General features: G+C 49.4%; 1 pseudogene; it reads left to right on the forward strand.

Moving 5' to 3' along the window:
• The first annotated feature begins 20,561 nt into the window (after positions 1-20,561).
• On the forward strand, positions 20,562-22,771 carry LOC119326635 (annotated as a pseudogene).
• Positions 22,772-23,225: the final 454 nt, after the last annotated feature.

Below are 23,225 nucleotides of genomic sequence, written 5' to 3' on the forward strand. Positions count from 1 at the left end.
CCAGGGGCGGGCTGTGTACAGGTAGATAAAGCAGGTATAATGATCGCAAATAGAGTCCACCTGGGTTTTCTTCTGTACTGTACGTCCGTTGCCTCCTTGGATGTCTCTCCCCTATGAGTCCAACAATTCGGCTCTTTTGAGGATGCTGCACTAACGCGGTGTCCTGAAAAGTAAGAGGGAAAGAGTATGAAGGTTTTTAGCGGTTACGCGCATTATCGACTGAGTCGTTGATGCGCCTCCGCCTATGCCCAAGGTATCTTGAGAGCGTAATTGTGTACGCGTGGCACGAATGCTGCTTTGGAGGGGCTTGAGCGGAGGCTGGACCGCTAATCACGATCTTGACATTCCTGAAGATCATGTTGCGGGGTGCTCCGGACTCGTTTGACAATGCTCGAAGTTGTCGCCGGATTGGTTTGTCGGAGGAGGCCGCATTGTACTTCTGCCGCGAGGGCTGCCGTATGCTCTTCTGTTCGAAGGGAGCGGTCCATATTTCCGTTGACAGTGATGACCCCGCGCGGTCCCGGCATCTTGAGCTTGAGATATGCATAGTGTGGCACCGCATTGAATCTAGCGAATGCGGTTCGTCCGAGCAGTGTGTGGTAGCCACTGCGGAAAGGGACGATGTCGAAGATTAGCTCTTCGCTCCTGTAGTTGTCTGGGAATCCGAAGACCACTTCCAATGTTATAGAGCCCGTGCAGCGGGTCTCTACTCCAGGAATAACACCTTTAAAGGTAGTTTTGGTGGGCTTGATCCTTGAAGGATCAATGCCCATCTTGCGCACTGTGTCCTGATAAAGCAGGTTCAGGCTGCTGCCGCCATCCATAAGGACACGCGTGAGGTGGAATTTGTTGATGATTGGGTCTAAGACCAATGCGGCTGAGCCGCCGTGACGGATGCTGGTAGGGTGATCCCTATGGTCAAAGGTGATCAGACAAGCTGACCATGGATTGAACTTGGGGGCGACTGTTCCATCGCATAGACGTCCCGTAGTGCCCTCTTCCGTTCCCGCTTGGGGATGTGGGTGGTGTAGATCATGTTGACCGTTTTCACCTGGGGGGGAATTTCTTTTGTCCCCCCGTATTCGGACGCCGGGGCTCATCGTCATCATAGTTGTGCAGCCCCTTGTCCTTGTTTTCGGCGTTTATCTTGCCGGCCTGTTTGAACACCCAGCAGTCTCTATTGGTGTGGTTGGCTGGTTTGTCGTGTATGCCATGAATTTGGCATGAGCGCTCTAGTATGCGGTCCAGACTGGACGGTCCCTGATTATTTCTTTTGAACGGCTTTTTCTGCTGTCCGGACTTAGGTCCGCTGAATCCGGCGTTGACTGACGTGTCTTCAGTGCTGTCGCTGTTGTTCCGTCTCTTATGTCTGTTGCATCATGGCTTGCTGTTAGCATCGCGGCCGTTCGAAGTGCCGGAATGTGGCGTGGTGCCGCTGCGAGCCAACTAGCTATCCTCACCCGCACAAAAATGGGTCATTAGGGTCGTGAGAGCTGTCGTAGACTTGGCTTTTTCCTGGCTGGGGTGTAGAGCAAGCCATTCGTCACGGATATTATGCTTAAAAGCTGCCAGGGCTTCGGTGTCCGGACAGTCGACTATTTGGTTCTTTTTAGTGAGGAACCGAGTCCAGAATTTCCGGGCTGACTCTCCGGGCTGTTGAGTAATGTGGCTCAGGTCATCAGCATCCGGTGGTCGCACATATGTGCCCTGGAAGTTGTCAAGGAATGCATCTTCCAGGTTTTCCCAACTGCCAATAGAATTTGCTGGCAGGCTATTTAACCAGTGTCGGGCTGGTCCTTTGAGCTTAAGGGGGAGATACTTGATGGCGTGTAGATCATCTCCGCGGGCCATGTGAATGTGGAGAAGGAAAACTTCGATCCATACTTCGGGGTCTGTTGTGCCATCGTATGATTCAATGTTTACGGGTTTGAATCCTTCTGGGAATTCCTGATCCATCACTTCATCAGTGAAGCAGAGGGGGGGTGCGCCGCCTCTGTGCCGGGCTATGTGGCTACGCAGGTCGGATTGTTCTGGGTTGCTATGTTCGGCCCGGCCGGACTTGTTGATGATGTATCCGGCGTGATGGTCATCATCGCGCACTGGGGCGCGCCCCCTTGATCTGTAGATCGATCTTGGCTGTCCTGCTTTGTTTTCCAGAATATCTTGCAGGTCGTGTCTGTTACCCTGAGCCGTATTGTATCAGCGTGGGGGTGCGGGCTGGTATCCCGTTTTATCCCGGCCACGGGGTGGCCGGTCAGCCGTTTGATGTTCGAGTCCATATTCCTCGGCTGCCAGGACTTCAGTCCATCTATCTGTGAGCAGGTCTTGATCAGCTTGGAGTTGCTGCTGCTTCTTCTTCAGGCTCCTCGCGGTGGCTATAAGACTACGCTTGAAGCGCTCCTATTCCATGGGATCCTCAGGCACGCCGAATTCGTCGTCGCCGAGGCTGATCTCGTCTTCGGAGGGGGGCATGTAGTTGTCCTCCTCCGGGTATGCGGCTGTCGCCTGTTCTTCTGGGCTGACCTGCTCATCTTCCTGTTTGGCCTGCTTGAAGGCGGGCTGGTCAGGGTCATATTCTTCATCGGCATCGTCCGGATTATTTTCGTCTCCGGGGCCGGTGTTGCTATGGCGGGGCTTGGAGCGGCACCGACGACGCCCATTCTTTGATTTTCTTCCCGAGGGGTTGTCCTCCGTTGCCTCGTCGCCATTAGTTTCCTTCGGAGTGTCCACCATATATATATCATATGAGGAGGTGGCCGTCCACTGCCCGGTGAGCGATGGCTCCTGTAATTCTCCTACATCGTCGTCCATACTGTCGATGTCTTCAGAGTCGAAGTCAAGCACGTCAGTTAGATCATCGATCATGGCAATGAAGTGGGTGGTGGGCGGGCAACGAATTTTGTCGTTGTCTGCTTCCCACTCGAGCCGGACATAGTTCGGCCCGGAGTCTCCTGACAAGGAGAGAGACTTCAACAAGTCCAGCATGTTTCCAAAGGGCGAGTGTTAAAAGACATCCGCCGTGGTGAACTCCATCACCGGAGCCCAACCAGGATCGGCGGGCTCGGAGGCGCGTGGACTGGAACCTACATCCGGATATGAATCCGGGGGTCCGGAGTCACAGGCTCCCTCAGAGGTGAGACTTGTGTTCGGCTCCATCGCTGATGAGGGGACGGCCCGCGGGGCGGGGTCCAGCCCTCCGTCCTTATGCGAAGCAACCTGCCCCGGATTTAGATCTGAGGCTTCTGCCGGGGTGATATCCTGAGCAACATCTGACGGCAGGTCTAAGACGTGCTCATCGTGACTGTTCGGCGCTTCTGGCACTGGCCCGAATCCGTCGAAGATCAAGTATCCGCGGATATCCGCCATGTAGTTCAGGTTTCCGAACCTGATTTGATGGTCGGGGGCATAGCTATCGATCTGCTCCAAGTGGCCAAGCGAATTGGCCCGCAGCGCGAAGCCGCCAAACATGAAGATCTGTCCGGGGAGGAAAGTCTCACCCTGGATAGCGTCGTTGATGGCGATTGAAGGAGCCATCGAGCCTGACAGCGATGACACAGAGGAACTCTCAATGAAAGCACCAATGTCGGTGTCAAAACCGGTGGATCTCGGGTAGGGGGTCCCGATCTGTGCGTCAAGGCTGATGGTAACAAGAAGTAAGGGACACAGATGTTTACCCAGGTTCAGGCCCTCTCTATGGAGGTAAAACCCTACTTCCTGCTTGATTAATATTGATGATATGGGTAGTACAAGAGTAGATCTACCACAAGATCGTAGAGGCTAAACCCTAGGAGCTAGCCTATGATGGTATGGTTGTAATTGTGATCGGCCCTCTAAGGACCAACCTCTCCGGTTTATATAGACACCGGAGAGGGCTAGGGTTTACATGGAGTCGGTTACAAGGAAGGAAATATAATATCCGGATTGCCAAGCTTGTCTTCCACGCCAAGGAAAGTCCCATCCGGACACGGGCCGAAGTCTTGAGTCTTGTATCTTCATGCTTCAATAGTCCGGACGTTGTACACAGTTCGGCTGTCCGGATACCCCCTAATCCAGGACTCCCTCAGGTCCCTCCCTGGCGTGCAGGGTTTCGGGTCTCAAAAGCGCTCGCCGATTGTCCTGCGTATCGCGTTGTCGGTCGGGTCTCCTTTGACGTGAGCTTTGGTGCATCACCCCCGGTGTCGAGGGTACACGTGATGTGTTCGTGTGTCAACACCTGCAAAAGGCTCTGGTGGTGACACTGTGTTGGGCTCCACGATGACCTCCGTCATGTCGTCTTGGCGGTCCTTGGTCTTGTTGCACCGATATGGAAACCTTTGCCTGATTCCTCGGGACTCCGCGCCTGCGCTTGCCTCTTTAGCACCAAAGGGGAAACTGGCGCGCTGCGCTCGCTGGTGCCTGCCTGGCCTTGGTCGACATGGCTCATGTCACATGAACCTCACGAGGTGCGCCTTCCATAGATATCTCCGCTCCTCGGGAGCCAGCCTAGTGAGGCAGCCCCTAGGGAGGTCTTGGTGTCGTTCGCCTCGCGAGGGTCTTGAGCTATTGTTGCTGAAGCTAGGTCGTACCAGGTCGTTGATGGAGCCACGCCATGGGCTGCGGGCAGGCAAGTCTAGGTACCCCCATTCTCAGGACACCGACAGTAGCCCCCAGGCCCAAGGCACGCTCGAACTTGGCTTCGAGCCGAAGCCAAAGGGCAAGTGCGGAGCGCCGCGGGCCCCAACTACCTGCGGCCTTGGTTGACGCATGGCGATCGATGGGACGTGGGCGTCTCCGCTTCCCCACGCTACCTCGGCAACCGTTTGACCTAACGAGACCCTGCTACATGCAGAGGAAGATCGTTATTACGTGTGATCGTGGAGGCCGGCGGTTGGCCTCCTCCTGGTTATAAATGAGGAGAGGGGCGGAGCCCCCTCGCTCATCTCCTTCTTATCGCGGCATGCTCTCTCTTCTTCCTCTTTGCTTCGCCGTCTTGCCGTAGTTCCCATGGTGCCTATTAGGAGGTTTTCCGTGGCGGAGAAGGGGAAAGCTCCCCGTGAGGAGCTGGGGCCGCTTCCGCCGAAGAAGAGGTTGAGCCGCTCCCGCGACGCCGGTGACAGGCCAGTGGTGACGCGGCCTTGGTACGAGCGACCTCCTCCAGGCTACCCGCTTCCTTTGTACGCTCAAGCGCAAAGCTCCGGAGAAGGTGGTAGCACCCCGTGCCACGCCAGCTATGGCAACGGTGGCCAAGCTGAGGTTGCGCGGGCTGCTGGCCCGCGAATCCACGCTGAAGGCTCCTCACGCGAGTTCATGGTGTGGGCGGTGATGCCCCCACGCATGTGGATTTAGCTCCCGCGGTTCTTCGCCGAGGAGATGCTGCCGAGGGGGCCACTTGAGCTGTGGCTGCAGCACGCCGGGTGTTGTAGTCTGGCCACGGGGGCGGAGGTCGAGGTCGTATCTTCGGGCAAGATCTTCATGACCCGAGGATGGGTCGAGGTCGCCCACGCTTGCCGCGTGGAGGGGGCCCTCGCCATCCATTTCTAGTACGACGGCGCCTCCATGATGTTCTTCAAGGTCTTCGACAAGGAAGGCTGCCGCTTGGAGTGCTGCCCCGGAGGAAGCCGCTGGGATGGCGCGGGAGCAAGCGTCGAGCCTGCCCCCGGTCGTGCCGATAGCTCCTCCAGTAGCAGCAACGACTCCTAGGAATCCAGCGATTCTCCTGAGCCTAGCGAGTCTCTGGAGACCAGCGACGACAGCTACGAGCCGCCGAGCTCTCACCGCGCTCGGAATGCAGCGACGGTGTCCGCTCGGCATCGTCGATGATTCGGATGGGGTTGGCGCCAGCCTTAGTGGCCCAATGTTGATGGCGGCGTTAATGGCGATGCCCAAGGCCTGGGCATCTCGAGGTTTTTCTTCTTTTATTCCCTACGAGGAATCGAGATAGACCCCGTGGGGGTATGTAAAGAACTTGTATTGCTTTTGCCTTAATGCAATTTAGTCCTTTATCCAGTGATGTGGTCGCGTGTCCCGTTTCGTCTTGGTGTCCCTTTGCGTCCTTTGTGGTAGCATGATGCTCTACGCTGACAGGTCCTAGTTCCCAGGCGGGCTACTGCCATTACTGGTATGCCAGGTCGCGATGTCGTGGTCAAGGCCAGGAGGTGAGCGGCCCGAGATCCGGTAAGAGCTCCCGAGGCGCGATGCTCAGGAGGTCCCCTTTAGCGCGCAAGCGGCCACCTAGAGGCTGCAAAGGAAACAGAGTTGCCCAAATGGAACCGCGATAGTGAGGGTCGTAGTTGTGTATCTCGCTTCGGTACTTCCCTCTTTTCGTTCTCATGGCAACTTGGTGCTCTACGCCGACGGGACCCAGTCCCCAGGCAGGCTACAACCTTCGCTGGTATGCCAGGTCGCGATGCCATGGTCAAGGCCAGGAGGTGAGCAGCCCGAGGTCTGGTAGAGCTCCTGAGGCACGATGCTCCGGAGGTCCCCCTAAGCATGCAAGCGGCTCCCATAAGGCCGAAAAGGAGTGGGCGTTACCCAGGTGAGGGCATAAGGTCTGAACCCTGCGCAGTGATGCATGCGTTGATGCGAGTGGGGTGACTTATCTTTAACGGGCCATGGTGGAGGTTGAAGAAGGTGGCATGGACGGCGACGATGAAGACGACGGTAGCAACAGCTTGGGTGGTGAAGATGAAGATGATGGGACCAGCGTGGAGGGCAGCGCCTCCGACTAATCCTGTATTTCCTCTGCCTTATCCTGTGTAAAAGAGAGAACCTCCGGCCATGGCTCTGCGGAGTGTGAAAGCATTTTGAAAGGGGAGATCCCTTATAATGTATGAAACAGAATGCATGAAGTGATGACGCGCCTCTTAAGGACGGGGCTTGAGATGCACCGTCGCACGCCCGCTAGGCTCCTGAGCGGGGCAGTTGTTATTGTTGGGGAACGCAGTAATTTCAAAAAAAATCCTACGCACACGCAAGATCCATCTAGGTGATGCATAGCAACGAGAGGGGACAGTGTTGTCTACGTACCCTCGTAGACCGGAAGCGGAAGCGTTATGACAACGCAGTTGATGTAGTCGAACGTCTTCATGATCCGACCGATCCTAGTACCGAAAGTACGGCACCTCCGCGATCTGCACACGTTCAACTCGGTGACGTCCCACAAACTCTCGATCTAGCTGAGTGTCGCGGGAGAGCTTCGTCAGCACGACGGCGTGATGACGGTGATGATGAAGTTACCGGCGCAAGGCTTCGCCTAAGCACTGCAACGATATGACCGAGGTAGATTATGGTGGAGGGGGGCACTACACACGGCTAAGACAATGTCAACTTGTGTGTCTATAGGGTGTCCCCTCCCCTGTATATAAAGGAGTGGAGGAGGGGGGAGGGCCGGCCCTATATGGTGCGCCCTGGAGGAGTCCTACTCCCATCGGGAGTAGGATTCCCCCCCCCCCTTCCCTAGTTAGACTAGGAGAGGAAGGAAGGGGGAGGAAGGAGGAAGGAAAGGGGGCCCGGCCCCCCACCCAATTCGGATTGGGGTTGGGGGGCGCGCCCCCTCCTAGGCTTCCTTCTCCTCTCTCCCACTATGGCCCAATAAGGCCCATATACTTCCCGGGGGGTTCCGGTGACCTCCTGGTACTCCGATAAATGCCTGAACTCACCCGGAACCATTCCGATGTCCAAACATAGTCATCCAATATATCAATCTTTATGTCTCGACCATTTCAAGACTCCTCGTCATGTCCGAGATCATATCCGGGACACCAAACTACCTTTGGTACATCAAAACACATAAACTCATAATACTGATTGTCACCGAACGTTAAGCGTGTGGACCCTACGGGTTTGAGAACTATGTAGACATGACCGAGACATGTCTCCTGTCAATAACCAATAGCGGAACCTGGATGTTCATATTGGCTCCCACATATTCTACGAAGATCTTTATCGTTCAAACCGCATAAGAACATACGTTGTTCCCTTTGTCATCGGTATGTTACTTGCCCGAGATTCGATCATCGGTATCTCAATACCTAGTTCAATCTCGTTACTGGCAAGTCTCTCTACTCGTTCCGCAATGCATCATCCTGCAACTAACTCATTAGTCACATTGCTTGCAAGGATTATAGTGATGTGCATTACCGAGAGGGCCCAAAGATACCTCTCCGACAATCGGAGTGACAAATTCTAATCTCGATCTATGCCAACTCAACAAACACCATCGGAGATACCTGTAGAGCACCTTTATAATCACCCAGTTATGTTGTGACGTTTGATAGCACACAAAGTGTTCCTCCGGTATTCGGGAGTCATAGTCATAGTCATAGGAACATGTATAAGTCATGAATAAAGATATAGCAACATACTAAATGATCAAGTGCTAAGCTAACGGAATGGGTCAAGTCAATCACATCATTCTCTAATGATGTGATCCCGTTAATCAAATGACAACTCATGTCTATGGCTAGGAAACTTAACCATCTTTGATTCAATGAGCTAGTCAAGTAGAGGCATACTAGTGACACTCTGTTTGTCTATGTATTCACACATGTACTAAGTTTCCGGTTAATACAATTCTAGCATGAATAATAAACATTTATCATGATATAAGGAAATATAAATAACAACTTCAGTATTGCCTCTATGGCATATTTCCGTCAGTCTCCCACTTGCACTAGAGTCAATAATCTAGATTACATAGTAATGATTCTAACAACCATGGAGTCTTGGTGTTGATCATGTTTTGCTCGTGAGAGAGGCTTAGTCAATGGGTCTGCAACATTCAGATTCGTATGTATCTTGGAAATTTCTATGTCTCCCTCCTTGACTTGATCGCGAATGGGATTGAAGCATCTCTTGATGTGCTTGGTTCTCTTGTGAAATCTGGATTCCTTTGCCAAGGCAATTGCACGAGTATTGTCACAAAAGATTTTCATTGGACCCGATGCACTAGGTATGACACCTAGATCGGATATGAACTCCTTCATCCAGACTCCTCCATTTGCTGCTTCCGAAGCAGCTATTTACTCCGCTTCCCACATAGATCCCGCCATGATGCTTTGCTTAGAACTGTACCAACTGACAGCTCCACCGTTCAATATAAATATGTATCTGGTTTGTGACTTAGAGTCATATGGATCAGTGTCAAAGCTTGCGTCGATGTAACCATTTACGACGAGCACTTTGTCACCTCCATAAACGAGAAACATATCCTTAGTCCTTTTTAGGTATTTCAGTATGTTCTTGACCGTTGTCCAGTGATCCACTCCTGGATTACTTTGGTACCTCCCTGCTAAACTAAAAGCAAGGCACACATCAGGTCTGGTACACAGCATTGCATACATGATAGAACCTATGGCTAAGCATAGGGAATGACCTTCATTTTCTCTCTATCTTTTGTAGTGGCCGGGCATTGAGTCTGACTCAACTTCACACCTTGTAACAGAGGCAAGAACCCTTTCTTTGCTTGATCCATTTTGAACTTCTTCAAAACTTTATCAAGGTATGTGCTTTGTGAAAGTCCAATTAAGCGTCTTGATCTATCTCTGTAGATCTTGATGCCCAATATATAAGCAGCTTCACCGAGGTCTTTCATTGAAAAATTCTTATTCATGTATCCTTTTATGCTATCCAGAAATTCTATATCATTTCCAATCAACAATATGCCATCCACATATAATATTAGAAATGCTACAGAGCTCCCACTCACTTTCTTGTAAATACATTCTTCTCCAAAAGTCTGTATAAAACCATATGCTTTGATCACACTATCAAAACGTTTATTCCAACTCCAAGATGCTTGTACCAGTCCATAAATGGATCGTTGGAGCTTGCACACTTTGTTAGCATCCTTTGGATTGATAAAACCTTCAGGTTGCATCGTATACAACTCTTCTTCCAGAAATCCATTCAGGAATGCAGTCTTTACATTCATTTGCCAAATTTCATAATCATAAAATGCAGCAGTTGCTAACATGATTTGGACGGACTTAAGCATCGCTACGGGTGAGAAAGTCTCATCGTAGTCAACTCCTTGAACTTGTCGAAAACCTTTCGCAACAAGTCGATCTTTGTAGACAATAACATTACCGTCAGCGTCAGTCTTCTTCTTGAAGATCCATTTATTCTCGATGGCTTGCCGATCATCAGGCAAGTCAACCAAAGTCCACACTTTGTTCTCATACATGGATCCCATCTCAGATTTCATGGCCTCAAGCCATTTCGCGGAATCTGGGCTCATCATTGATTCCTCATAGTTCGTAGGTTCGTCATGGTCAATTAACATGACCTCCAGAACATGATTACCGTACCACTCTGGTGCGGATCTTACTCAGGTTGACCTACGAGGTTCGGTAGTAACTTGATTGAAGTTATATGATCATCATCATTAGCTTCCTCACTAATTGGTGTAGGAGTCATAGGAACAGATTTATGTGATGAACTACTTTCCAATAAGGGAGCAGGTATAGTTACCTCATCAAGTTCTACTTTCCTCCCACTCACTTCTTTTCGAGAGAAACTCCTTCTCTAGAAAGGACATTCTTAGCAACGAATGTCTTGCCTTCGGATCTGTGATAAAAGGTGTACCCAACAATCTCCTTTCGGTATCCTATGAAGACACATTTCTCCGATTTGGGTTTGAGCTTATCGGGTTGAAGCTTTTTCACATAAACATCGCAGCCCCAAACTTTAAGAAACGACAGCTTAGGTTTCTTGCCAAACCACAGTTCATATGGTGCCGTCTCAACGGATTTAGATGGTGCCCTATTTAACGTGAATGTTGTTGTCTCTAAAGCATAAACCCAAAACAATAGCGGTAAATCAGTAAGAGACATCATAGATCGCACCATATCTAGTAAAGTACGATTACGGTGTTCGGACACACCATTATGCTATGGTGTTTAGGGTGGCGTGAGTTGCGAAACTATTCCGCATTGTTTCAAATGAAGACCAAACTCATAACTCAAATATTCTCCTCCATGATCAGATCGTAGAAACTTTATTTTCTTGTTACGATGATTTTCTACTTCACTTTGAAATTCTTTGAACTTTTCAAATGTTTCAGATTTATGTTTCATCAAGTAGATATACCCATATCTGCTCAAATCATCTGTGAACGTGAGAAATAACGATACCAGCCACGAGCCTCAATATTCATCGAACCACATACATAAGTATGTATGATTTCCAACAAATCTATTGCTCGCTCCATTGTTTCGGAGAACGGCGTTTTAGTCATCTTGCCCATGAGGCATGGTTCGCAAGTACCAAGTGATTCCAAAAGTCCATCAGAATGGAGTTTCTTCATGCGCTTTACACCAATATGACCTAAACGGCAGTGCCATAAATAGGTTGCACTATCATTATCAACTCAATATTTTGAATATGTGTGTCACTACTATCGAGATTCAACAAAAATAGACCACTCTTCAAGGGTGCATGACCATAAAAGATATTACTCATATAAATAGAACAACAATTATTCTCTGATTTAAATGAATAACTGTCTCACATCAAACAAGATCCAGATATAATGTGCATGCCTAACGTTGGCACCAAATAACAATTATTCAGGTCTAAAACTAATCCCGAAGGTAGATGTAGAGGTAGCGTGCCGACGGTGGTCACATCGACTTTGGAACCATTTCCCACGCGCATCATCACCTCGTCCTTAGCCAATCTTCGCTTAATCTGTAGTCCATGTTTCGAGTTGCAAATATTAGCAACAGAACCAGTATCAAATACCCAGGCACTACTATGAGCATTAGTAAGGTACACATCAATAACATGTATATCACATATACCTTTGTTCACCTTGCCATCCTTCTTATCCGCCAAATACTTGGGACAGTTCCACTTCCAGTGACCAGTCCCTTTGCAGTAGAAGCACTCAGTCTCAGGCTTAGGTCCAGACTTGCGCTTCTTCACTTGAGCAACAACTTGCTTGTCGTTCTTCTTGAAGTTCCCCTTCTTCCCTTTACCCTTTTTCTTGAAACTGGAGGTCTTGTTAACCATCAACACTTGATGCTCTTTCTTGATTTCTACCTCTGCAGCCTTTAGCATTGCGAAGAGCTCGGGAGTTGTCTTATCCATCCCTTGCATATTACAGTTCATCACGAAGCTCTTGTAGCTTGGTGGCAGTGATTGAAGAATTCTGTCAATGACACTATCATCAGGAAGATTAACTCCCAGTTGAATCAAGTGATTGTTATACCCAGACATTTTGAGTATATGCTCACTGGTAGAACTATTCTCCTCCATTTTGCAGCTGTAGAACTTATTGGAGACTTCATATCTCTCAATTTGGGCATTTGCTTGAAATATTAACTTCAACTCCTGGAACATCTCATATGCTCCATGACGTTCGAAACATCGTTGAAGTCCCGGTTCTAAGCCGTAAAGCATGGGACACTAAACTATCGAGTAGTCATCAGCTTTGCTCTGCCAGACATTCATAACTTCTAGCGTTGCTCTTGCAGCGGGTTTGGCACCTAGCGGTGCTTCCAGGATGTAATTCTTCTGTGCAGCAATGAGGATAATCCTCAAGTTACGGACCTAGTCCGTGTAGTTGCTACCATCATCTTTCAACTTAGCTTTCTCTAGGAACGCATTAAAATTCAACGGAACAACAATACGGGCCATCTATCTACAACAACATAGACATGCAAAATACTATCAGGTACTAAGTTCATGATAAATTAAAGTTCAATTAATCAAATTACTTAAGAACTCCCACTTAGATAGACATCCCTCTAAATATCTAAGTGATCACGTGATCCAAATCAAGTAAACCATGTACGATCATCACGTGAGATGGAGTAGTTTTCAATGGTGAACATCACTATGTTGATCATATCTACTATATGATTCATGCTCGACCTTTCGGTCTCAATGTTTCGAGTCCATATCTGCATATGCTAGGCTCGTCAAGTTTAACCCGAGTATTATGCATGTGCAAAACTGGCTTGCACCCATTGTATGTGGACATAGAGCTTATCACACCCGATCATCACGGGGTGTCTCGGCACGACGAACTTTTGCAATGGTGCATACTCAGGGAGAACACTTGTACCTTGAAATTAAGTGAGAGATCATCTTATAATGCTACCGCCAAACTAAGCAAAATAAGATGCATAAAGGATAAACATCACATGCAAGCAATATAAGTGATATGATAAGGCCATCATCATCTTGTGCCTTTGATCTCCATCTCCAAAGCACCGTCATGATCACCATCATCACAGGCTTGACACCTTGATCTCCATCGAAGCATCGTTGTCGTCTCGCCAACTATTGCTTCTACGACTATCGCTACTGCTTAGTGATAAAGTAAAGCACTTACATGGCAATTGCATTTCATACAATAAAGCGATAACCATATGGCTCCTGCCAGTTGCCGATAACTCTATTACAAAACATGATCATCTCATACAATAAAATTTAGCATCATGTCTTGACCATATCACATCACAACATGCCCTGTAAAAACAAGTTAGATGTCCTCTACTTTGTTGTTGCAAGTTTTACGTGGCTGCTACGGGCTTCTAGAAAGAACTGCTCTTACTTACGCATCAAAACCACAACGATTTTTCACCAAGTGTGTTGTTTTAACCTTCAACAAGGACCGGGCGTAGCCACACTCGATTCAACTAAAGTTGGATAAACTGACACCCGCCAGCCACCTGTGTGCGAAGCACGTCAGTAGAACCAGTCTCGCGTAAGCGTACGCGTAATGTCGATCCGGGCCGCTTCATCCAACAATACTGCCGAATCAAAGTATGACATGCTGGTAAGCAGTATGACTATTATCACCCACAACTCATTTGTGTTCTACTCGTGCATGTAACATCTACGCATAGACCTGGCTCGGATGCCACTATTGGGGAACGCAGTAATTTCAAAAAAAATCCTACGCACACGCAAGATCCATCTAGGTGATACATAGCAACGATAGGGGAGAGTGTTTTCTACGTACCCTCGTAGACCGAAAGCGGAAGCATTATGACAACGCGGTTGATGTAGTCGTACGTCTTCACGATCCGACCAATCCTAGTACCGAAAGTATGGCACCTCCGCGATCTGCACACGTTCAGCTCGGTGACGTCCCACGAACTCTCGATCCAGCTGAGTGTCGAGGGAGAGCTTCGTCAGCACGACGGTGTGATGACGGTGATGATGAAGTTACCGGCGTAGGGCTTCGCCTAAGCACTACAATGATATGACCGAGGTGGATTATGGTGGAGGAGGGCACTGCACACGGCTAAGGCAATGTCACCTTGTGTGTCTATGGGGTGCCCCCCTCCCCCGTATATAAAGGAGTGGAGGAGGGGGGAGGGTCGGCCCTCTATGGCATGCCCTGGAGGAGTCCTACTCCCACCGAGAGTAGGATTCCCCCCCTCCCTAGTTGGACTAGGAGAGGAAGGAAGGGGGAGGAAGGAGGAAGGAAAGGGGGGCGGCCCCTCACCCAATTCGGATTGGGCTTGGGGGCGCGCACCATCCTAGGCTTCCTTCTCCTCTCTCCCACTACGGCCCAATAAGGCCCATATACTTCCCGGGGGTTCCGGTAACCTCCCGGTACTCCGGTAAATGCCCGAACTCACCCGAAACCATTCCGATGTCCAAACATAGTCATTCAATAAATTGATCTTTATGTCTCGACCATTTCGAGACTCCTCGTCATGTCCGTGATCATATCCGGGACTCCGAACTACCTTCGGTACATCAAAACACACAAACTCATAATACTGATTGTCACCGAATGTTAAGCGTGCGGACCCTACGTGTTTGAGAACTATGTAGACATGACCGGGACACGTCTCCGGTCAATAACCAATAGCGGAACCTAGATGTTCATATTGGCTCCCATATGTTCTACGAAGATCTTTATCTGTCAAACTGCATAACAACATACGGTGTTCCCTTTGTCATCGGTATGTTACTCGGTATCTCAATACCTAGTTCAATCTTGTTACCGGCAAGTCTCTTTACTCGTTCTGTAATGCATCATCCCGCAACTAACTCATTAGTCACATTGCTTGCAAGGCTTATAGTGATGTGCATTACTGAGAGGGCCCACAAATACCTCTCCATCAATCGGAGTGACAAATCCTAATCTTGATCTATGCCAACTCAACAAACACCATCGGAGATACCTGTAGAGCACCTTTATAATCACCCAGTTACGTTGTGATGTTTGGTAGCACACAAAGTGTTCCTCCGGTATTCGGGAGTTGCATAATCTCATAGTCATAGGAACATGTATAAGTCATGAATAAAGCAATAGCAACATACTAAATGATCAAGTGCTAAGCTAACGGAATGGGTCAAGTCAATCACATCATTCTCTAATGATGTGATCCCGTTAATCAAATGACAACTCATGTCTATGGCTAGGAAACTTAACCATCTTTGATTCAACGAGCTAGTCAAGTAGAGGCATAATAGTGACACTTTGTTTGTCTATGTATTCACACATGTACTAAGTTTCCGGTTAATACAATTCTAGCATGGATAATAAACATTTATCATTATATAAGGAAATATAAATAACAACTTTATTATTGCCTCTAGGGCATATTTTCTTCAGTTATGTCTTACCTTGGTTCCACAAGCCCCGGGCGAGCTCCGATATCCTTTCCATACCTTCCTCCTGAGGTCAGCCACTCGGGGCTCATGAGGTTCTAAATCTCCCAAGGAGCCTGCTGGCCCGCCCAAGAGGGCCTCGCAAGAAGCGAATGCCAGACTACAGCAGGGTATGCGCGCGGTGGTCCTGTGGCGATTGTATCCTTGACCCTGGGAGGGCTTTGTCACCGCCCAGGCTTGCCCGAGCATGGTTGGCGCGCGCGTACTACGCCTAGCCCCTGCTTGCGGGGCGGTCACTAGGGGAGGGGTAGCGGGCGTGAGCATCAAAGTAAAACACGCAACCAGAACGCAAGAGATCAACACAAACAAAAGAAGGCTCCCCCCATTTTTGTCAACACGAAAGAACTTCAAGTCTCAGTCCAAAAGGCGGCGAATCTGTTTACAGAAAAAAGGGGCGAAAGCAAATAGCCGCGTCCAGCACCTAGCTAGTCTTCTTGTCTTCCCACCAGCACGGAGCTAAGTGCTTTCACTGGATGTAAGCATAGTCATTGGGGGACGGTGTCGATGGCCAACGCAGAGCATGGTGCTTCCACTAGGACGTGGGCGGGAGCCCTCGAGGCCCGAGGGCGGCACTCCGGAGACTCCGGGGCGTGTACAGCCCCACTCATTATTACGTGAGAGTGTCATAAGCGGAGACCTTCACAGGCGCGAGCCTTGCTTCATATCGCCAGACGAGGCCCCGCCCTGCACCACCCTCGACCACCGTTGGGGCGTCCGGAAACCAAGACAAGACCAAGGGGCAAGGGGGACGCTGGCGGCACCCTCGGCAACCACGGGCCCTCTGTCGGGGGGAGGGCTCGGCGGTGCCTCCCTCGACAGAGGACCTACCTCTATGCGACGCCTTGCTCCGTGCGGCGCGGGTGAGGCCCTGGCTCCGGGCCCCTCCTGTGCGGTAACCAGTGCGGTGCTCCCACCTGGAGCGAGTCCATTGCCCTGGGGTAGCCGGCCGCAGTTGTGGCCTGGTTCACCTGCAGTCCATGGTTAATGTAAGCATGCTCCCGAGATATCGGTTGTACCCTGATGTCACCGTCGCTGAAGGGGTCGCTGAAGCCTCCTGGAAGCTCGTGGTAAGCCCTAGCCTCAGGCTTTCCTCCTGCCCATCCTGGCTCGGGGATCAAGTTGGGGCCTTCCTCCGGTGCGTACTCCAGGTCCATCATGCGGGGTACGTAGGTGTCTGCAGTTGCTGTGCCGGAGCCATTGCCTGAGTGCCCCACGCCTTGTGCCACCAGCCGTGGCGCCTGGTCCTGGTGGTCGCGGGGTAACGTCCCAGCGCAGCCCCGCGGGGGTCCATTGGTGCTTGTCTCTCCTGGAGGCGGCACAGTCATGGTAGGACGGGCGGCGCCAGGGGCCATGCTGATGTTGTTGAATCCCCCTGACGCTCCAGGGGGCGCGCGAGCTCGCCGGGGTCCGGCGCGCGGCTCCTTCGCGACCTGAGGCGTGGGCAAGGAGCAGAACGGCTTCGCACCTCTGCAGGCAGCATAAAGTAATTCGGAGACGCGCTCCAGCAATGCGTCGCGGCCGCCCTCCCCCAACCTGCACCGCAGCAGCTCCCGTTCCACGATGAGCACGGCTCGCATGTTCGCCTGCTCCTGACGGGTGTGTGGTGTCGTCGCCGCGGCGTAACCCGAAGATCATGTGGTGGCGCTCATACACCACGGCGCGAGGGAAGACGGCGTCGGGCCGCGCCGCCCGCGTCTGGCGGCGTTGGGCTGTGTGTGGGCCACCTGGAGCACGGAGTTGAGGTCTTCCTGAGTGGACAATGCCACCCGACCGGGCTAGGCAACCCAGTACTCGGCATGAGCCCTCGGATTATCAGCCATCGAAACCGCGGGGCGATGGCGAGCCGACTGGAAGAAGAGGGGCCCCGATGCACCCCTACCTGGCGCGCCAAATGTCGGATTCAGGGTTCTGCAGACCCTTGAGAGGTTCGAACTTTGGGTGCGTGCGAAGAACTCTCTCTCCCCAGTACGCCTGCCCAATGATTCCATGGCTTAGCTCGATGAACCCAAGGAACAAGAGACACAACAATTTATCCTGGTTCGAGCCACCTTGCGGTGTAATACCCTACTCCAGCCTTGTGGTGGTTGCCTCGAGGGGCTGAGGATGAACTAGTACAGTGGATGAACAGCCTCAGGAGGAGAGGTGTTCTTGAGCTCGATGAGCTGGTGAGGTGGTTCGGGTGGAATTGATTCGTCCCCTCTATGGTGGTGGCTAAGTCCTATTTATAGTGGCCTTGGTCCTCTTTCCAAATGTAGGCGGGAAGGGATCCCACAATGGCCAGATTTGAAGGGGGGCAATGAGTACAAGCTATCCTGACAAAAGTAGTCTTCGCGTGCAAAAGGCTCTGGTGGTGACGCTGCGTTGGGCTCCACGATGACCTCCATCCTGTCGTCCTGGCGGTCCTTGGTCTCATTGCACTGATATGGAAACCATTGCCTGATTCCTCGGGACTTCGCGCCTGCGCTTGCCTCCTTAGCACCAAAGGGGAAACTGGCGCACTACGCCCGTTGGCGCCCGCCTGGCCTTCGTCGTCATGGCTCACGTCACATGAACCTCACGAGGTGCGCCTTGCATAGATATCTCCGCTCCTCGGGAGCCAGCCTAGTGAGGCCGCCCCCAGGGAGGTCTTGGTGTCGTCGCCTCGAGAGGCTTGACCCCTCGCGAGGGTCTTGAGCTGTTGTTGCTGAAGCTGGGTCGTACCAGGCCATTGATGGAGCCACACCATGGGCCGCAGGCAGGCAGGTCTGGGTACCCCCATTTCCAGGACACCAACAACTGTGGTACTTAAAATTCTGATAAAGAATATATTTCATGACCGACACATGCATGGGATTTGGAGAATCTCAGTTCTGATATGTACATGAATCTCCTTTTATTTTGTCACGCTACTGAATGTTCTGATGTGGGACTTTATTTTGTGTATCTCTTACAAATAACAAAATGGTCTATATGTAAAGTGTTCCTATTTTAATTATATTATGTTTTCGATGATGCATGGTTCTGGAATTTGGAGATTAACATTCAGGCTTTTGGTATCTTAAATCTTTTTGCTTTGTACTAAATTGATGCAAACTAGTTTGTTTTATCTGGCACCGCCACTCTGTCTTTTTGGAACAAATTTTGTCATGTGCATGCAAATTAATTATCCTATTGACTTGGTATTCTTTGCTTACCAAGTTTTCGTTATATCTCTACTGTTTGTGATCTACATTAAACTCATTAGTCTTAAAAGTGTGTTGTAATTTTCTTTGTATGTATATAAAATCTAAACATGTCGGGTCATGACGCTTGGACGGCAATGCGCGCGCTTCCCTTCCAATCTAGTTGATGACAGTCGGAGCATAAATTCAAGCGAGGGAAAATTTCCGCGAAAGGAGGGACAGATGGTAATTTCCAAATTGATGTGATGGTCTGGTCAAAATTGTTGAGAGAAAAGTGAATCCTTTGACTCTTTCATTAGATGATTGTAGGAATTTACACAAGGAGAAGGGATGCGATGAAGAGGCATCCGTTCGGGAGAGATGGCAGTTACAAGGGGAGATTTACCCCATAATTAATACATGTTAATTAAACTCTAACACTCCCCCTAATCTACATTTGTCCATCCAGAATCATCATCTTGATTAGAGGCTCCTCCAAAAACCCTGTGGGAAAAATATGAGGAGTATAGTGTTTGATATGTTGCCAAAACTCCTTCAAATCCAGTGGAAAAAATAAGAAGAAAATGCCGCAACATATAATGCTTATTGTTTGTTTTAACTCGATATGAGAAAAATCCATAGAATTAAAAGGATAATAAATATGCCGTATATACTTTCTTAGAAAAACCCCGATGGGGAAAATAGAAAGTACTCCCTCCGTCCCAAAATAAGTGACTCAAAAATGACTCAACTTTATAACAAAGTTAGTACAAAGTTGAGTCATTTTTGAGTCACTTATTCTCGGACGGAGGGAGTATGACATATGACCTTGTGTTGATATTACCTCATAAAAACCTTTATGAGAACCTGTATAGTAAACTCATGAAGGGAAATGAGTATAATATGATGCATTGAACAGGAACAATTTAGGAAGATACCCCCCGATTCTTGCATATTCCGAAGTCGTCATATACCAATTCCATGTACACATTCCTGGAATGTAAAAGTTGGTAGAGACTTGGTGAACAAATCGGTTGCATGATTTGATTTGCAAGATATGCAATATAGTGATATTGCTTATTATGTAACCTGTTTGCATCCGGGCAACACAAGAAACATTATTGTTGAGATGATGGTTGGTGGATGTAGCCAATGCGATATGTTTCGAAGACTCTTCATAAGAGGGCTACCACACGTAGTAGGAACACTAAGCTTGTCTATGATCTGACATAGTGGAAATCTGATCGATGTATCCAATGATATTGGTGTTCATATTTCTGTGAAACTGAAAAACCAGGGCAAGATGTTTGATGCCTTGAAGATATCGAAGGATATTCTTGAGTACCAACCAATTGTGTTTGGTGGATCCAATGGCATTATGGAACGTTGAGTCCCAATATCTCATTTCCATCATCTCCTGGTCTAAATTGATCTTTCTCTACGTCTAGAGAATGAACTACCATGAGAGTTATGGATGGATAAGATTTGTCCACAATGAATTTCTTCAATATATTATGGATATAGACAACATAGTCTCTATTTCTAATGGAGCAGTTGATAGTCTCCGTCGGTTAATTTTTGTCCCACCTTTCTTGATTGTTTTTCGTCTTCATTCCCACCTCCAACCTATCAGCGATCCCTGGATTCCAGCGCCCAAACAAAAAAAACGATGCCCACACTGTCGATTCCCACCTCCCACTCGGTCCATCTTGGGAAAAATGCTTAGAAAAAAACTCTACGAAAAAAAAACCTACAAAAAAAAAACCAGCGATTCGTCCTGACCTAAACCATCCTGCACGAACCACCGCTCCTCCCGATCCACCTACCTGCTCGCTCCCTCAATCCCTAGCTATCCCTAGGTCATCTCCCCGTCTCCAACCGCCGCAGCCGCCGCCGGACCCCAATGGACGACGTTGACGCCGCCGCCGCCACCGATCCCCGCGGACGCCTCAGCCGTCGCCGCCGATCATGGCCGCCTCTAGGGTTTCCCTGCCCTCGCCATGGTGATCCTCCCCGCGCCGTCCAACGGTTCCACCACGTCGGTAAGCGCCCCACCTCTGCACACGTGCCTTCGATTTGATCTCCTCGCTCCCCCGCGAGTCCATTCGTCCCGCCGAATCCAAATTCTCAATGAGCGTGTGTCGTGCCACCAGGTTCCCTTGATTCGCCGGAGCAGGGTTCCCTGTCGCCCTCGAGGCGCCCTCTGGAGGAGATCATCGTGATGTCGAGGTCAGCCACCGCCGCCCGCCTGCAATATCTTATTCAGTTGGTGCTTATCGCTGTGTTATTTAGGATTCTGGTTCGATTCGCCCAAATTCTGAAGCGGACATGGCTTTCCTGTTGCTCCCAGGTTTCTGCAATTAGGGAAGAGCGGCAGAAAAATTGTTCAGGCTGTATTGGTCAACTCGAAGCCCGGCAATTCAGGTTGCGCAGAACATTGGGCCGAGCTTTGCGGCCGGTTTGGCCTATAAGAGCAGGGCATTCTTGCACCAGGGAGTTCACAATGGACCGGGCACCTCGCACATGCTCGGGCGAGCAAAGTAGAGCCTATACTGGAGCCCTGGTGCCAGAAACGTTTCTGTTCTCTCGTCATGTAGACGGAATGCATTTCATGGCCAGCTTGCTTGGAAGCAACTCATGGCAATGGGTGCTCGAGTACCAAAAGCATCTCCACAATTTGCTTGGAAGCAGCTCATGTCAACGGGTTCTGCTGTATCAAAAGCATCTCCGCTTTTAAGTAGAGCTGCTTGTGCCGTTACCCTGACTGCCACTAGATATAAGTTAGTTCCTTACCTCGTCGCTTTTGTAGCTGTAAAGTTGATGCTAGGTGAGAAGAGCTTTGCAGATGGCGAGTACCTCCCAATACGAGAGAATAGTTACTCGCGAGCTCAGGACAGCCGTATTTATGTCACCACATTGATATTCTCAGTAGTAGAGATGGTTATCATAATCCTCAGATCAATATATCTGGTCTTGTTTACTCCCAGTATACTGATGGCACCATTTAAGGATACTCTTGGCAGTAAGTATAGGAAAACATGGCTCCGTCTTGTGCATCGTACTTTGGAGAAGGCAGGTCCTGCATTTATTAAATGGGGCCAGTGGGTGGCGACACGTCCTGATCTATTTGCAAACGACCTGTGTACCGAGTTGTCAAAGCTACACACAAAAGCACCAGCTCACAGCTATGCATATACCAAGAAAACTGTTGAGAAGGCTTTTGGTCGAAATATATCTGAAATTTTTGAGAAATTTGAAGAAGAACCTGTAGCATCTGGAAGTGTTGCTCAAGTGCATCGGGCTGCTTTGAAATTCCGACATCCTGGCCAAAAGACGCCAAAGATTATAACAGTCGCAGTTAAAGTAAGACATCCTGGTGTAGGAGACTCAATACGGAGAGATTTCAGTATAATTAATGCTGTAGCTAAAGCTTCAAGATGTATTCCAGCGTTAAATTGGCTACGGCTAGATGAGAGTGTGCAACAGTTTGCTGTCTTCATGATGTCTCAAGTTGACCTTGCAAGGGAAGCTCCTCATTTGAGCCGGATTATCTACAACTTCCGCAGGTGGAAAGATGTGTCATTTTTGAAACCTCTTTATCCATTTGTTCATCCTGCTGTCTTGGTCGAGACTTACGAGCTTGGGGAGAGTGGCTCACACTATGTGGATGACCACGATGGAGAGGAACGAGTTAAAAGTGCTCTTGCACATATTGGCACTCATGCACTCTTGAAAATGCTACTGGCACTACATTCAACCATCTCTTTGTCTTCTCATTCTTATTTCTGTTTTGCCTTTGAAGACGGGAGTACATGCTTTCTGTATTAAAAACAGCAGAATGATAGAGATTTCCCTTTTATACACATATTTTATAATCTACGTAAGAAGTATATTGGATCCTGAATGCTGTAGAAATTTGCGCACCAACCAAGATACAGAGACCGCATTGCCCCTCTTATTAGGTTATACTCAACTCTTGAACAGCGTGGAACATTTGGCATTAGAATTATCCAGATAGAGATTTTTTTTTTGCATCGAACTCAGGAACTTTATTAATTTATAATCATAATGTTACAATCCGCCCGTAGGCAAGAGACTAAAAAAACAGGGCTTACATCAAGCCAACTCTCAGTGCCATCCAGTGTGCTAGCTAGGCGGGCACACTGATGCGCCGATGCATTAGCTTCCCTGCTGACATGCGTAATAGATAACGAAGCAAAAGAAGCACCAATTTCCTCCAGTTCACTCAAGATAGGCGCTACAACTGATTTGGTGTTGCCGCGCGAATGCCATAGATCAACTAGCTTCAAGCAGTCAATCTCCATGATCACATGTGAAAAACCCCGGAGTTGCGCAAAGATCATGCCGTCCCGGAGAGCAAGCAACTCCGCAATGAAGGGGTCCGATATGCCAAACGGAGGTTTGCACCAAGCATCAAGGAACGCGATGTGTGATCTAGCTACACCT

This window comes from Triticum dicoccoides, chromosome 6B (assembly GCF_002162155.2).
Source record: "Triticum dicoccoides isolate Atlit2015 ecotype Zavitan chromosome 6B, WEW_v2.0, whole genome shotgun sequence".
Lineage (NCBI taxonomy): Eukaryota > Viridiplantae > Streptophyta > Magnoliopsida > Poales > Poaceae > Triticum > Triticum dicoccoides.